This window comes from Chiroxiphia lanceolata, chromosome 1, assembly GCF_009829145.1.
Source record: "Chiroxiphia lanceolata isolate bChiLan1 chromosome 1, bChiLan1.pri, whole genome shotgun sequence".
NCBI lineage: Eukaryota > Metazoa > Chordata > Aves > Passeriformes > Pipridae > Chiroxiphia > Chiroxiphia lanceolata.
Window position 1 is genome coordinate 39281199 of NC_045637.1, and position 18032 is coordinate 39299230.

The 18032-nt window shown below is 39.0% G+C and overlaps 1 protein-coding gene across 5 annotated transcripts in view; it reads right to left on the bottom strand.

The window, feature by feature from the left end:
* FAM110B (family with sequence similarity 110 member B) overlaps nt 1–18032 on the bottom strand; it is a 116412-nt gene that overhangs the window by 49709 nt on the left and 48671 nt on the right. For 2 of the 5 annotated variants that reach the window (XM_032702689.1, XM_032702671.1), the window contains exon 1: nt 12842–13012. The exons of the other annotated variants lie outside the window; for them this stretch is intronic. The gene's annotated coding sequence lies outside the window, so the exon portion shown is untranslated. Of the gene's footprint in view, nt 1–12841; nt 13013–18032 lie in introns of those variants that run through there. 5 annotated transcript variants of the gene reach the window in all.

Below are 18032 nucleotides of genomic sequence, written 5' to 3' on the forward strand. Positions count from 1 at the left end.
CTCTGTGACAGTGTTTCACAAACAACTCACTTGGCACATCTGAGGGACTCATTACATTCTTCATGCTCATAATTCTTAGTATAACAGTAATAAATAATACTTTCTTAATTCTTAAGAAAGGTATTGTTTGCAAATCTTGCCTAAATACCTAGTAGCAGTTAATGTTCAGAAGTTTTCTGATTTCTTTTAACACTGACCCAGTGATTTTAATAGCCACACACTCCTAAGTGTTTTTACGTGAACACTGGAAATACAGGTAAAGGCCTCAATAAATAGGTTTGGTGGTATTCTTTTTTTTTTAAAAAAAAAACTTTTATTGTTGTTCTTTTTTTGTTAACAGCATGACCACACAGATGCATTGCCAATTGCCTTCAGTGGGAGCCAATGAATGTAGCACAATTTTGAATAATCTGGCAAACAAAACTGGCCTTAAGACTTTCTGGCATCTGTTAAAAAAACCCCACCACCAAACCTGAAAGGACAACAACAAAACCCCCTTTGGCTTTCCAGGATGGTATTAAACAGTTACTTAACTAATACTTGGAACCATGACACAGGTTGGACTCATGTCACTCCTGTTTCATTCATGAAGAAAAGCACTCAGTCAGTGGAAGAAAAGTGCAACAATTATTGCAATTCCTGGCTCCTGAAGGTAGGTTGCATTCCCTCTGCCAGGCCATAATGCAATGCTCAAGTCTTCCAAAATGACATGGCTCCCTTTGCTCCCACAGTCACAATTACTTTGTGAAGCTCCAAAAAATACATACTGAGTATGTTTAGTACCTTCAATACCAAATAGTATCATAACAAGTTGTATTTCATTTCATCATTCTTTAAGCTGCCTTTTATCTTATTATTCTTTTTTTTCCTTCCCTGTACAATTTGCTTTTGTAACTGATGATAATTCTTATTGCATACAAATCCATTCATCTAGAAATGCCACTGGAATAGACTTGTTCTCTGTGATCAGTGACTCCACAGCAAGTCTCTGTTGCATTACAAGCCTTTCCCTACCACCTGCATGGAAAAGTCTTCCCAGCAGATATGATTCTGCAGATGCCCTATAACAAGCACAAATAAAGGTCCTTCTGAAAAGATCTTCTTCTAGGCCTTGATAGAAATGTTACTAATACTCATTTTGAAAGATTGCCTGGTGATACAAGGTAAATTAAAAGAAGACCAAAACCACAGTGGAGCACACTGAATTGATTTAAACAGTATTAGCTCTTCACAGGTGGAAAGGATGCAAAACAAAGCAAAAAGATTACTGTTTGAAAGTGTAATGACAAGGTGACTTCGGATGGCATCATGAAGACAAGAAATCAACATTCTGATAATAAATAAAAGATGACAGATAATGTTAGGATATCTCACCAAGAGTTTCAATATTGGGTACAACAGAGAAGAAGGAACCAACAAAAATATGTAAAGACAGATGATATGATCAAAGCCACAGGCTTGGGAAATGCTCTTTCAAGCAATATTCAGAATTGATGTAAGTGGGACAAGGCTGCTCTCATCCAGGCTAGAAAAACGACAGCACAGTACTTCAGTAGTAGAATGAGATACACGGATGGCAGATTTCACAGCATGGGCAGATAGAGAAGCCTGCATCTCAGACATGCTACACTGGGAAAATCTTCAAGATATGGGCTTCCCCTGCTTGTGAGGACCTTGAGAGAAATAAAGCAGGGGCAGGAAGGACTTGTCAGTTTTTATTCCACTGCTATAGTATGTGATGACTGCTCTTTTTTTAATATGTTCATTTTTCATTATTATTATAAAAGATTAACAGGTTTAAGGCAGAAAGAAAATTATATTTTCTGATTCAAGTGGATTGCAGAATTTTTACCTTAGGGAGAAATTATGAAACTGGTCTCAGTGCTACTTTGTCTGGAAAGATCATCATAAAGGTTCCCTAAGACACAAGGCTCTCAGTAGACTAACTTGATAGAAATTGCACTAGCTAGACAAGAAAGTGACCTTTATCAATAAGAAATATTGGAACAAGTCAGGGGTTTAAAAGGCCCTGAAAGCAAATCAAAGATTCCAGCTGAGCAGAGGATGACTTAGAAGAGAGACTAATGTTAACTCTGTTTTCATGTAGTTAAAAATTTTACAGACAAATCCCATATCCATATGGAAATAAAAGTTGTAATCTAACCATACTGAAGGCAACACAAGCATTAAAAACTTTTGCAGACTATTTAAGGACTTAGTTTCAACAGAAAGTACATTTAAAGAAGCACAAATCATTTCAGGTGACAGCTCATATGAAATAGGGTTGTTAAGAAGATCCCCCTGGACTCCAAAACTATCCTAAAATCATGCTAGGTACAATAGGCAGTGAAACAGAATTACACCTAGTATGGTTTTGCTCTTTGGGAAGGAAAAATGCAATTACTTTTTCGAGGCTGTATCAGTTCTGCATTCATAACTGGGCCACCTGACTTCTCCTGCAAGTGTAAAAAATGGAAATGAACCAGTAGTAAAAATTAACCTCACTGGCCTGTTTCTCAGCATTAGCAACTTATTTTCTGAATGCAATAAGCAACTTCATTTTGAAGACAAAATGCAAATGGAGTCCCCAAAGGCATCACTGTAGCTGAGTTTCTGCCCTCTTTACAAAAACATAAAGCTTCCAAATTTTTCCATTGCAGAGCAAGGGCACTGAGGCAGTGGTGCAAGGTATATAGTCATGCTTTGATTGGTACCCCTGGCTTGAAGAAACCAAACACTGTAACGATCTCAAGCTACGGCAACAATCTCAGGAAGTCACACCTCTGTCGCAGTGTTCTGCACAAAAGCACCTGGTGCAAGTCAACCTTTGTGGAACTTGCAATTGCTGTTTCATCACCACTGGGCTTGGTGTGACAGCATCCTCCAACTGGCAGACTTCAGGAAGAAAACATCCTAAAAAATTAGCTCATCCAACACCTTCACACTTAATGAAAACTCCTTTCCAGCTGTGAGGAAAAGCAGGAAACTCCTATCCTGGTACATGTTGCTAAACCCATTCTGAAGATGTGACATTAAGTCCCTAAAGAAAACCTAGTACACTGCTAGTAAACTCTTCCTTGGGGAACACCATGTAAATACTTCAAATAGTTGAACAGGAACTTCTGACAATTCTATTGCCTCTTCCCTGTGGAGTTGGGAAGGGCAGAACCACGCCAGAAAGCGATGGCTAAACCAGTGACAGCCCATGCTTGCTCACTGCTGGCCATGCTGAGCCTATTTCTGGGTTGCTGGGCAGCTTCAATTACAGGCAGGCCCTGCCCTTATTGAAGAATTTCACATCAAACATTTGCAGCATTTCCAGATATATCATGAAAAGGAAATGAAAATCAAGTTTCACGCTTTAAAATACAAACAGGACTTTTTCTTCTTGTTTCAGATGGCCAAACAGTCCTTGAAATTGAAAATCACAGCACATGTGAGCATTACAGACTTTGGAAGAAAAAGAGCTGGAGGAAAGACAGAGGAAGGGATGATTTAAAAACACAGAGGGAAGAAGGTAAAGAAGAGCAGGGAAGGGAGAATGAAGCTGTCAGTACAAACTTATTTACTCTTCACACGTTTGTGATACCTAAGAGACAACTTCTTCACTACTACTGGATACTTCTAAATGATTTTCAAGAGACAATTGCAGGGACCCAAGAAAGGAATCTATTCAAGTGTAAAAAGTGTTACCACTAAACTAAAGTGAATGGTACAGTTCATAAGGATTAAAGGATTTACCAGATTAATTTTTGAAAATTCAACAGCAAAAAAAGTTTCAAACTTCCTAGTGGCTGCAGTTGAAGCTGATGTGTTAAGTGTGGAACTAAACAAGTTCTCAGAAATAGAGAACTGTTTCTTCCATCTTCCAAACAGATTTTATTATTACTATTGTTATTTTTGCAAGTGCATGTCTAAGATGTTATTTCAAGATCTGTCAACAAACAGGAAAAAGTAAACCCCACAACATATTTGAACGTGAAGCAACAGAAGAAAAAACATGGCATTGCCATGTACTTTAACAGTAAAAATCAAAACGCTTATGGGAACAAAGATAACGGGTTTTGCAACTTCATATATAAAATCTCAGGTCTGAATGCTCTGTCACTAATATTGGTCAAGATATAAACGAAGAAAACCTCTTCAACCCCCCAAAATATAATAGTAATGATGGTGATCATTTAAACAAGGGGAAAACTGACTTTAATGGGGGCTATAAGGCAAGATTCATGGCTTTGAAGGGACATGATCAAGAGCTGTTCAAGCGTCCCTTTTTCCCCACAAAGTTATCAAGTTCATTACCAAGGATGCTCACAGGCAGCTTCCTCCAACACTACCCCTGAGGATCACCTGGTGGTTTATTTGCATACACCAAGAGACTACATATAATTTTAGCAGCCATCTTTGTCCAGCTTCCTAGTTTTAAAGAACACCATCAGACAGACCCACACAGCTATCGTGGGCTGTAGAATCAGGGCTGAATACCAGCAAAGCAGGAATTATGCTCATACAGGACTCCAAAAAGTATTTGCATAAATACAAAGTACTGAGTCCTCTATACACATACATAAACTCAGGCCAGTTTTTACATGTTTACTGCTTAATCTGGAGCTACCTTTTCAAGAAAGAGGAGTTCAGCTGAGGGTGAACCCTCCCTCTTCTGACCCAGAGCCTTTTGCTCTCTGCTTTCTCTCCTCCAGATCTCCTCCTGGACGATTTGTGCCCACTTAAACATAATGTGCACTGGAACAAAAATGTAATTATGTATAAGCAGCCCCCAAGAGAAATCATCTAATAAAAATAGCTTTATTTAAAGCAATTTTATCCCACTTTTTTTTTTACTATACACAGGTAGCATATTTAAGTGTAAGGGAAAAATATCTCAATGGCTCCATGAAGCACAGAAAATCAGTGTGGCCTGTATGAAATGGCATTAGTATATTTAAAAAATATATATATATATAAACATTCTGCTCCTCCCTTTTCCATCTCTGATATTTTCCAGCTTGTCCTAGCCCCCAAGTATGTTTAGACAGGAGACAGAAACAGGTAGGTATATACATACCTATACACGTGCACATTCATATCTAGGCATAGGTATAAAATGTTAACTATTTGGATAGCAGAATTAATACAGAAAAAATAACTTGCCTAGAGTTGCAAGGCCTGTTTGGTCTGCTGTTTGGAGGCTTCTAGTAACAGAATCACAGAACAGCTGAGGCTGGAAGGCACTTCTGGAGATTGTCTAGGTCAAGCCCTTGCTGACAGCAGGGCCACCTATAGTGGATTGCCCAGAGCCATGGCCCAGCTGGGTTTTGAAAATCTCCAGGGATGAACACTCCACAACCTCTCGAGGCAACTTATGCCAGTGCTCAAGCATCCTTAGAGTAAAATTGTTTTCTTACATTTAAATGAAATTGCCACTATTCCAGTTTATGCCTGTTGCCTCTTGTCCTGTCATGGGATACCACTGAGAAGAGCCTGGCTCCATGTTCTTTACTCATCCCCATCAGGTATTCATATACACTGATAATTGCATACTTAATTTAAGTGAAAAGCAGGAGAAGAAACCAAACAAACTCTGTATAGGATCCTAATGCTTCAAACACTACGGTCGACAAAGCCAGAAGTAAGAATCACTATAAATGGCAGAAGTACATATTTCTTGGAGACAAGAAAAGTATCAATCCAGTTTCAGCAAGCTTGCAAAAAAAAATTTAAAAATCAATGGTAATTCAACACCAGATGGATTTAGTATCTGTAGATATCTTCTAAGAACGGATGTTTTAACAGTTAGTTGCAGACTTGTTTTTGTTGCAAATTTAGGCTTCAGAGTCATGGTGAAGTAACATACGAAAGTATAAGTTGCTTTATAGCATAAGGAAAGAGAAAACACTTGCAAAAACTCTGGCTCTTTAGACAGCTAAAAATCAGAGTTGATAGTAAAAAAGCATCCCAGGTTTTCTACACATACTATAGAAAAAAATCTCATCAAGCCACGCCAGAGATGAAGAACCCAAATCTTGTACACTTTAGCATGGGATGGGAGCAAAATCTGCTTGGCTCCCAGTGGAGAGCCTGTAGCAGGATCCTTTAGGCACCCAGTGCAGCAAATCTGCCAAGAGCCAGTAAAAAAAAAGAGCAAAATAAATGTGACTTTAAGCAGTAAGCACCTACATGTCTTAGAGCCCTTCAGGCAGCAGTGAAGCTGTCAAGACTTAGGTCAGTAACGTGCCACCACTGCCTGAGACACCTCTGAAGAGCAGGAGAGGCAGAAGCAGCTCCCTAAGTCAAGCTCTTAGAGAAGCATGGCTGTTGTGAGGTACCAGCATGGAGATATGATGGAAAGGAGCCCTGTTTGCAGAAAGTGGTCAGCAAAGTTTGTAAATCACTTGAGAAATGCCTGATCTAGAAACGACAGAAAGATGAATGGAGATGCTTGCTTTCAGTAAAGAGGTAACAGGCTGAGAGAAAAAAAGCAGATATGTCAGATTGAAAAGGTCAGGGGTAAGATTTATATTTGTCAGAATGAGCTTTCCAAGCAGAACCCAAGGACATCTTGCTCCAACAAATAAATAAATATTAGCTAAAAAAAAAATCAAGCATCTTTGCTAAGAGAACTTACATTCTTTACCTGTGTGCCATCCTGGGCACCCCTGCCTAATTGATATTTTTGGACATTGTCATGGTTTAACCCCAGGCAGCCACCAAGCACCACGCAGCTGTTCACTCACCCTCGCCCCCCAGCAGGACTGGGGAAAGAAACAGAAGGGTAAAAGCTAGAAAACCCGTGGGTTGAGATAAAGACAGTTTAACAGGGAAAGCAAAAGCCTTGCACAAAAGCAAAAAAAAATGAGGAATTAATTCATTGCTTCCCATGGGCAGGCAGGTGCTCAGCCATCTCCAGGAAAGCAGGGCCCCATCACACATAATGGTTACTTGGGAAGACAAATGCCATCACTCCAAACATACCCCCTTCCTCCTTCCCCCTCCTTTACTGAGCATGATGTCATATGCTCTGGAATATCCCTTTGGTCAGTTGGGGTCACCTGTCCCGGCTGTATCTCCTCCCAACCCCCCATGCACCCCCAGCCTCCTCACCAGTGTGGCAGTACAGAAAGCAGAAAAGGCCTTGGCTCTGTGTGAGCGCTGCTCAGCAATAACAAAAACATCTCTATATTATCAATCCTGTGCTCAGTGCAAATCCAAAACACAGCCCCATACTAGCCACTGCGAAGAAAATTAACTCTACTTCAGGTGAAATCATCACAGGTATGCACCCTCCAGAAAGGGAGGGCTGGCTGCAAAGATGTCAAAGAGCACATAGTTGAATGGTGGGTAGAAGCTGAAGGGCAGAGAGACAGATTGGAGAAAGTGTGAAAAAAAAATAATTATTTGAATGGGAAAATGGAGCAGACAAATTTAGAAAGGTGGTGGTAGCAAGGAGAGGAGAACTGTGGGGAAGAGCAACAAGAGGTACCATATCACTGGAGGACGATGACACCATCATATTTTGAGGTCCAATTCTGTTGCACCCTCCATGCTATCTGTCTTTCAAAGAAAATTTACAGCAATTGTATTGCCTCTGATGGGCTTTACCCAGTCCATGGAGAGGTAGGTCCAAAATAGCAACTTCTGCACTCCACAATATGCTAAAGGAAAATAGTGGGCAAGACATGGGACAGGACCATGGCTGATGTAAGAGTAAGGGAAGAAGGTAATATGTAATTTATCAAGTCCCTCATACATCTTCTGACCAGACTGCTGTTGTAATGTCACAGTAGAAATACAAGCTGCACACTTATTTCCAGATGACTGCAATGTCACTGACCTGCAATGTCCAGATGACAATTATGACACACTGAGACAGAAGGAAATCATCCTTACCCTGGGAAGTTTGTACTGCAAGTGCTTATGCAGACAGGAATAGTTACACTGATCTTATATTTTTCACTCTTTCTAAAGTCATTTGAAGTAATGGTTTATAATCCTGAAGCACAGACTGTTCAGCCTATCTTGCAAGTTGACAGTTTGTGGTCACATAAAAGATAATTCATCTTTATTGACTCTGTTTCTCCCTTCCACTCTAGGCTTTTTCTACCTAGGTTATACAGGTAGGAAACACTTTGGCACAGGCACTGTATCATATTATCCATTTGCATTATAGGCCAACATACCACATCGTATTAACATCTCTCATTCAGTAATACTACATGTAAAACCAGTACCAAGATCTTAAAAACAATTATAACCATAGACCCTAAATAGATTCAAAAGCCAAATATTCACAAACTCATGAAAATATGAATGTCACTGTAAATCTAGATATCCACATTTCTCTCTAGTTAAACAGCCGTAATAACCCATACAAGTTCTATTACACACTGCATTACTTTGCTACAGAATGTGTTTCTACAGCCTTCCTAATCAGGGAGAAGAACAACCTTTGGCCTAGACTACCAAATTTCAAAATGCCAAGCTACCTTAAAAGAAAGACAAGAATTTAATATCTTTCTTTGCCATTAATTGGGATTTTTGTAGTATACACACTCAGGAAGGTATGAGTGACATAGTAAAATCATTCTACAATACCCAACAGATATGTTGCCAAATAAATAGATGGTCATAGAATCATCATGAGTATACATAAAACATCTATCACAGAAGTATGAGACAATTGCGTGACAGGGCACAAAACCAAATAACAATTCATGCTTAAAAATGACATATTTACAAAGCAAGGATCTGGGTTGGAAGCTTCAGGTGTTTCATGGAAAGACTGCAGCACATATGCGTGCCTACAGGTGGCTGAAGCACATCCATGAAAGACAATGTGAAATTAAAACAGGAATCTCATTATCAGGATTATGCAGACAACAGCATCCAGGATTATATTTGCTGGTTGTATTCTACATTTAATCTATCAAGTCACACTTAATACTGCAGGTAATACATTTAAAAACAATTAAAATTAATCATAACAGGAGATTAAGTGTAAAAAAATTAATATCCATTTTGTTTTTAATTCACCATAACACTGCAGCTGTGAGAAGTGCAAGAAAAAGACACTGCCACTTCCATTGCCTGCTCTATGAAACACAACTTGCCCCTCAACATTGCAAATGTTTTACACTCAGATGCCCAAAGCTAGGCATATTTCATCCACTGTCTAAGTTTCTAAATCCACATGGTTAGTTCCCAGGATAAGTGCCAGGTGAGCAGAGCCCTGTAGGAGGAGTGGGCCAGGGCAGACCTTCTCCACCACTGACCCTTGCCTGTGTGCAGTCCCTGAGCGTGGGAGCACATATGTCCCTGAACTGGAGCAACAGCCATCTGCATACAGAGAACATGGTCACATTTTTGACCCTCTTGGTTAGTCCTGCTGCATCAGTGTGGGAAGAGTGTCAAAACAATAAGGCCTTCTTAAGTAAGGTACACCCTGCTGAGCTCAGAGAGGGAATCTCCACTGAGAGGGCTCATCCTGTGTCTCCACACCACACAGCCCCAAAATCTCCAGACTGAGAGAATAAAATGACCTTTGCCCAACGAAATAGAGAAAACAGGCTATTGATTTCCCGTGAACTCTCAAAGTCTTATAATAACCACTTACAGATGGGCTACTGAATGTCTAGACCATTTAAATAGACAGTCATTTTATCAGTAATAACTGGAGTTGGTTCCAAAACCAAAGAAAAAGCAAAAAGGAACTTCAGGACACAATGTCACTTTTCCCATTCTAATGTAAACCTTCATGCATATATCACTTGCTGCTACCCAACTTAAAAACTGTAAGTACAAATCCTGCAAAATAAACACTGTGGTAATATTATAAATCCCTATGACTTTTTCTGGAGTATCTCTTTCACTGCTAACAGGCTCCAAAAAAAAAAGCATTAACCTTAAGTTATCATCTTTCCCCTTTAGACTTGGTATGGGTTTAAGTAATGCAAAATTCACTTATATGCATAGTAGTAAAAAGACATAATATCTTAATAAGGAAAAGCTAGTGTAGCACTGTTTATTATAGGTACTCAGTTTACTGCATGAATCCATCTCCAGCCAGCAGCCAAATCTAGTGTTTCTGACAACATTACTCTTCAAGGACTATTTTTATGATAATGAGAGTATTGGTATGACATTGAAAGTGTTTTCTACACCAACATATATTAGCGTTACATGGCAGAATATATATATATTTCATACATATTTATATAACTACATAAATTAAACACTTGAGACCTTGATTTTCACAACATACTTTTGTGCCCTTCCCATACACAAATATACATACAGTATTCTTTTTCTGAAAGAAAAGTTTCCCTTTCATATAACAAAGGACTTGGAGATTTAACTACTGGACAATATATAAGAAATGAGAAGAGTTCACAAAGGCACACAGCAAACACGGTATGCATACATCTCCTAACAAAGAGTTAAAAATTTTTACATCAAGAAACTCACTGACAAAGCTTGAATATAAAATCTCATTGAGAATAATCTGAAGTGTGTTACATTTCCTGTAGGAATACACTGCTTCTAGCTAAAATATGCTTATATCAACAAAGATGACAACTTCTTTAGAGAGTAATCCACACAAACTGTTGCTTCAAGTTGTTTTCTTAGTTTACCCAGAAGAAAAATGAGGTTGTAACAAAAACAGAAGCAATAAAAGTAGCTTATTCCTTGCTGTTAAGGTATTGCAAATTTAAATTACACTGTCACCAGTTCTAATTTCACAACTGTCACCTTTTCTGGTGATGCTTGCACAGATCATCACAGCTCTTTCTGGATGCAAAGGCATCCACACCTACATAGCTGCTGGTGCAGCATTTCAGTTCCAGTGGGTGGTGACATTACCTGTATCCACCACCAAAAATACACAAACTTTTACAGCATTTTTCCAGACATGCTTTATGTTACCTACAAATAATAATAGCCCAATAGATGGAATAGAATATATCAGACTCTTGTCTCTTGAAAACACAATCTGGATATGGTAGATACGTAATTCAGCTGAGGATATTACTTTCTACGTTTCATTATTACTAACATTGCTGTTAGTTACTCCTTCATGGGATGCTATTGCAAAGGTCATAAAAATGCAGATAAATTACTTAAGGTAAGTCTCTGCTAAAAAAGGCAGAAGGTATAAATCAACCCAGAACATCTATAAAATATTTTTGGTTGGTAATTTGGAGCAATGAGAGAATATGAAACAGCCTGAGAAAACAACATGCCTTTACATCCCGAGTCCTCCCTGTTCAGGCTTAACTGTTACAAAGCAAAAATGCCATTTTCCAAGTCTACATAAAAGGAAACAACTTTGAAAAACAACTTTTGGAAAATGGCAAAAAAATTTGCTGTTGACTAAAGTAGACACCAAGGTAACTGTTATTGTCAATAGCAAAAATTCAAAGAAACTGTTAGGTACCAGCTGTGATTAAACCTCCCAAATACCTTTCTGTTTGCATATACTATCACAAATAATAAAGCTCGTGTCTTTGTTGTACCCAGAGCCATATGAAGCTGGTAACTGAATAAATGCTCACATTTAAGGGCATCTACTCAGAAGGTAACACAGTTTCGAACCACATACTTTAAAAGAGAACAACTTAAATTTGGCTTTGGTTTATACAGTAGAAATAACCTCTTCAAGGATAAGTGCAGAGGGAAGAGTGAAGACTAACACCAAAATAGCTCCTGTTCCTAACACCTTTCTGATCCTGGCTGAGACAATCCACTCGTACCTCGGACGCATGGTGGCAGCCAGCCAGCCAGATGACTGGTGACTTAATATACAAGTTCATGTGGGCTCTGGAGTCTGACACAGACAAGGGCATTAACTCTGAAGTCTCACCAGTCAGCCTTAATATTCAAAAGTCATCAAATGAGGCATGACTACATTATGAGACATTTTTGAATACTTTATGCTTGCTTTCTTTTGTTCTGAACAGCTTTCACTGTAGAATGTGCTCATTAAATATGCATGCTTTTTATAGGAAAAGTTGTGATCAATTGATGTGCAGGTCAAGTATGAAAAGAAATGAGTATGACGCTATGATAAATACTGAAATAGTCTCAGAATCACAGTTTAAAAGACTGGCATATATATATCTTGTTTCATTCTACTGCTGAAGGCAGTTCTGACAATAAACAAGGCTTTGGGCCAAAATTCAGCCTTTGAGAACAATAAATACGTATAAAATACATGTATGTGCAAGCAAAGAATATACTGAAATCTACCAGGCAGAATGGCTTTAGTTTCATTTTGAAAGCCACTTAAAATAAAACCCAGTGGATGAAACAAAGAATCCACCCAAACATGAAGGCTCCAGCATCTTTGTTGAAAGAACAATAGCATATTACTCCTCATCCCTCTACCTTGTTGCAAGAGAACCATCAAGTTATTGCTGTGATCATATTAAAGAACACTTCACAGAATTATTCTTTAAATTAATCACTATTTATACAGATTTATTTTCATATGCCAGTAGTTATAAACGCTCTGATTCAACTGCTCTGCAGAAAACATTCCAATAAAAGAAATATTTCCATTAGCATAACAAAAGGCAACCAGTAAAATCACTCCCATGCACAGGCTCAAAATTTCAAATGAAAGCACTATTCCCATATAAATACACTCTATTTTTGAACTGAATCCCCTCTAATGATATGTTTTGTAATCTGATGGCTCTCCCACCCGAGTATACATGATATTAATGAAAGCAAGATCAAATTAAACAGATGACATGATTAACAGTATTCATTTCATGCATGACTGTTTCACCGGAGAGATAAAGACCTGAAAGTAATTACCACCAAGTAAAACTCCTTCACTGACCTCTCCGCTCCCGGCTAGCAGTCCTTAAGTACTGATGCTTTGCAACAAAGACCGGTGCCTTTCATCTGTGGGCTCTCCTTTACGCTACAAGCTGAGCACCTCTCCCCTTGCAAGCACACAGTACCTCTGTATCTATGTCTGTAATGCAGCATAAAGATTACTGGGGAAACCTATCAAACCGGCAGGCAGCAACCTCGGCCGCCAATAAGCGCCAGGCACATGCAGAATCCAGCACATGCTCGCTGAGGCTCGCAGGCTGGCACCGCTGCTGAGCAGGCTGCTCATCTAATTATAGCCCTTTGCCGTAGCACAGGGCTGCCGAGGCACCGCGAGCGAGGCAGCGAGAGCCGGGCAGATTACACCTTTCAGCCGAAAGCATCAACATTTGGGACTGTTATTTGTCTGGGCGCGTCAGGGTAAAACTCCTGTTTGGGATTTTCGCTGCTGTTGTTTTTTCCAAATGATTCACGTATCAGGGGGTTTGTCTCCATCTCTGGAAAAAAAGGATATATTTAGGTGTGCTTTTTGAGTAGCTGACCACTTGGAGTTTGCTAGGACTATTTCGAGGAGACAATAAGATGCAGCAGTTTATTCTGCCAGGAGGACTTCTTGTTTTGAATGTACACATTACCAGCATCAAACACACAGTAGGTCTGGGATTTATACGCTACTACACAGACTACAATGTAGACCTCAGATCAGCGAGGCACCACACGCATGCTTTCAGTGCACAGTAGCCCTACAGAAGTCAACAAGACCCCCTGTGTCCTTTATGTTTATCTGTGGGCAGATACTTAGATGATCAGAGGGCTTCTGTGTGCATTGGCACATAAGGTCCTAACCAAGCTTTCATGAGGCTATGGTACAAATGCCAAGGAAATTTTTGACATTATGCAAAACAACTTAATTCATTTGAAAAATACTTACAGTAAGCAAAGACTCAGACATATGGTGAACTAACACAAGTAAGCCCAACATCCTTACTTATGCTTATCTTAGAAATATCTAAGTCCTCAAAACTAAGGAATGTTATGACCCAAAAGAACATTGTGTATTTGAAAGATTCTGACAGCTTCTACAATATCAGGTAAATAATCATGAAAAAAAGATACAGGCGCTTGTTGTTTAGTCTGCCTTGACAGTACGTTTAATTAATCTTCACTCTGACTAGCACAAACAGAAAAACACTCTTCTGAAGTTTCCCGTGCTCGCATGGTTCATATAATCACCTAAGCTCTACAATGACCAAAAGGCTTTCAAACGTCAAAGATGGAAGTACACAGCCTGATTATCAGAAGTGCCAGTGCCAGTGTCAGCTCTCTCTTGTGAGATACAGCACATTTTTCATGACTGATGTTGCAAAAATACTATAATGCTACAGCATTATGCATATACAAACTACAACAAATTTTTAAGATGTTTCAGTAAGTTACACATGAACCATATCCATAAACATTACAATAGCAAGATCCTGAACCCCATTGCAATAATGAGTTCTGATAGGCCCACACTGGCATTTTTCCTAATTCTTTACTCTTACCACCAGCACCATGCAGTATGAGGCACAATGCAAGTGCATGATATTAAAGGTTGTCTATAAACATTTTTATCTATTGTACTTAGTTCAGTACAAAAATTGTATTTTCTACTACATAAAATTTTACTAGTGGAACAAGAATTCAATATGGTAACAGCACAAGACCATATTTACTGACAGTATGTAAATAGCTATGTAGAGCTTTCTTAATCTGCCAGTGAAAATTGCTCAGAAAGAGTCACTCTGTGCTACAAGTAGACTTCATCTCTGTAAGAAAAATATTCTTAAAGCTATAAATGACTAGAAGTAAAAAAGAAATGCAGGAATAGTGACATTTTTGCTCCTTTATTCAACGTTCAGTCAACATTAAGTTTTGTGTTGCAATAAATGAAGGAGGTTGTTTTATTAAGTCTTCCTTTTTAGATTACATCATCTAAGGTACTCATCAATTTTTATAAACTGTGTTTCTTTAAAATACTGTGGAATATTCCAATTTTCTCAGCCATACTACTTGAAATGAAGAAACTATATATTTAATGAAGAAAGGCAAGGGAGGTGATTATACAGGGGTTAAAAACTTAATTTTAAGTGCTCAAGAGGCATATAAAAAAGAAATGCACAATCATTTGTTGATCAGATCCAAAATGATGTTTTTCTAACATTTTGCCAAAGGCAGAAACAGGGGAATAAAACCAGTAATAGTCTTTAACCTAGTCCTCTGATCCAGCTAGTGGAAATGCTCACATTCACTAAGCAAAGGAAAAGATATACACGCAAACAAAAAATAAAATCAAAGAGACTTAAATCATTCTTTTGATCTGATCCACATTCACAAACCACCAAGACACATATGACAAGAGAAAAAATGACCAAGAAAACTTAAACAGGAATTAAACGGGCTGCAGCTGCTACAAGACTATCAGTTTTGGCTTCCTCCCATGAAAACTCTTAAGCCCTACATGTCCCCCTCCTCAGCCCAGCAGCTCCCCAAGTCCTCGCTGCTTCATCCTGTTCAGCTCCAGCACCCCTCCACAGCAGCCAGCCTCCTGCCTCCTCCTCACAGAGCTGCTGGCTCCAAGGGCATGTACAGCCCATGTCCCCAGCAAGGGCTGCCCGGGCAGCAGACTCTCAACGTACCATTGCAGCAGGGTGTTTATTCCAGAAGTTGCTTTCTTTTTAAAATCTCATGGTAGCAAGCTGTAGTTGAAGGACCATTCAACTGCTGCCACACTGAATTTCAAGAAACACCTACTTGTCTCTGGAATACAATCAATATTCACTAAACCTGCTTAGCTTAGAAGGTCAGTCAGAAGAGTCCCAATGTCTGTCTCAAATTTAACACTCATTTTTAACCATTGCAACGATATGCTGGGTAAGGAAGATATGAGGAACTGCACAGCAGGGCTAATGTTTGGAGCCAGCAGTCGTTCACAAGAGCCCACATTTGGCAATGGCAGACAGCTTAAACTCCAACTGAGAACAATGCAGAGCTCCATCAGCCTGCCCTGCTACCTGTGGTGACAGCACACGAGCATTTGGACCAGAGACAGGATACAGCCATGTATAGGTGTGCCAGCAAAAGAAGCCAAGAGAGGTTTCATAAGGACGCAGTCGGAAGGGACTCCTCAAGTCCCAGAGAGGGAACACAGGTTTCATGAGGACACAGTCACAAGAGACTCCAGCAAGTCTCTGTTGGAAATGAACAAATCGTGAAAGGTACACAAGTTGGCCAATATTCGGCAGACTTTCATTGAAAGCAAAAGCCTGTCTCTGGCACAAGTTACCCGCCTGTGCTCAGCTTCAAGTTCCTGCTCCTCCACATAGAAACAGAAGGTCTCTACAACATTTTTAGAAATTATAAGCAAGTTACGCTTTCTCTAGCCCAATTCCTTGACAGGAGAATTTCAATTAAAATTTTCCAAACCCATATGGTCTGAGGCAGATGCCCATCACAGAGGGGAGGAGAGAGGAAAACCTATGAGGGTATAATGAATTCATCATATGACACCAAACCCAGCATCTTACAGTGAAAACTGCCTAGCTAGCACATTAATGAATGTTACACTTCATTTAGTCATATCTAAGTGAATTAATAAACAGATGACTATTTTGGGAACAAGTAACTTTTCACTATGTTATGATCACTTGTGTAAGTACTTACGTATGCAATGATTTTAATACAAGAATATTTTAAAAATTTCTGATGTGTCTCGTGTGTCTTGCAACTGAACACCTTTCAGTCTGGATACCACTTAACCTTTGACTTAAAAATATACCAAATATTCCTTGCAAACTGTTACTTCAGTTACTTAATTAGATTTTGCAAAGTACAGTAAACATATGGAATGAAAATGAGTTGAGCAAAATGGCTGGTGAAACAACGTGCTGCATTTCTAAAGGCAATATAGTGTATATGTAGTATAGGGTATATATTTCCAAGCTGTAACCTTGAGAGGTTGAATTGAACCAATTACTCTAATGAATATTTTACTTGGCTTGATGCATTCATTAGACTTTTAGAAGTAAGCTAAACTATTCCATGGTTATGTTTACATAATAACAACAAAATCTTAAGATTTTTGGGTGGTACTTCTGACATTTACCCAAGTTAAAAGATAAGGGGACAATTTTCTCTTCCACAAATTTTTCTACATTTCAAGTTTCCTTCCCAAAGAAATTTATCTAGCTTTTTTTTTTTCTTCTTCTGAAAGCTACCTTTGACTTCACAATAGCTATTTGCTGGACTCTTTTTTTTTCCTAGGAAGTATTTGGTGGTGTTTGGGAAGTCTGCCAGCTGTTGTCAAACTCATCACTAGACCCATCATCATTTGTGGAGGAAAATGTGCTTGCTATATAAACTAGTGTTTACTATATAAACTTTTCTCTGGAAGTCACAAATGCCAGGCCTCAAGGTCGGCACTCAGAATGAACAAACCTATTTTCATTTTGTGGAACACAGGAACATTTCTTGGATTGATCCCAATTCTGATTGGTAAGCAAGCAGTTACCTGTCCATGTGTGCATAAATGTCAATGCTGTTGATCATGTTTTGAAGTTGGACAGCTAACCGGAAACTTCAAGTTGTTTTTTTTTCAAAGATGCTCATTATATCCCTAAACATCCCAGACAGAACTCTTCTAGATGCTTAATAACAGGCAGAGATGTCTCTATTTGAATGCCAGAGATTTGCTGCAGGATGACACTAAGATTGATTCCAACGGATTATTTTTTATAGCATTCATATTTACTTTTATCTCAGAATCATAAAAAACCCAAACAAAAAAATGCCCCACACCCACCTCCACAGACCTACACATTGGCAGTATCTTCACAGTCAGACCAAACTGACTGAAATGATGGTCCATCATTGCCACCGTGGAAAATGAGGCAAAAAGCAGTTAAGCTGTCAGTGAGGTATGTTTCATCCTACTGCTGATAGATGTGGCAAAGGCGAATCTGAAGTAAAGCCTGCAAGAGGTTTACTATTCTGAGCACTCACACTTTGGCCACAAAACCAAACATGGAAGAACACAGTATTAGTCTGCTGGTACTCGTAAGAAAACACAAATCCCAAATGAAAGGTCATTTTAAAGACTTCACATAACCCTGAAACTTGCTTCCCTTCACATACCACTCCAACACATCTCCATAGCA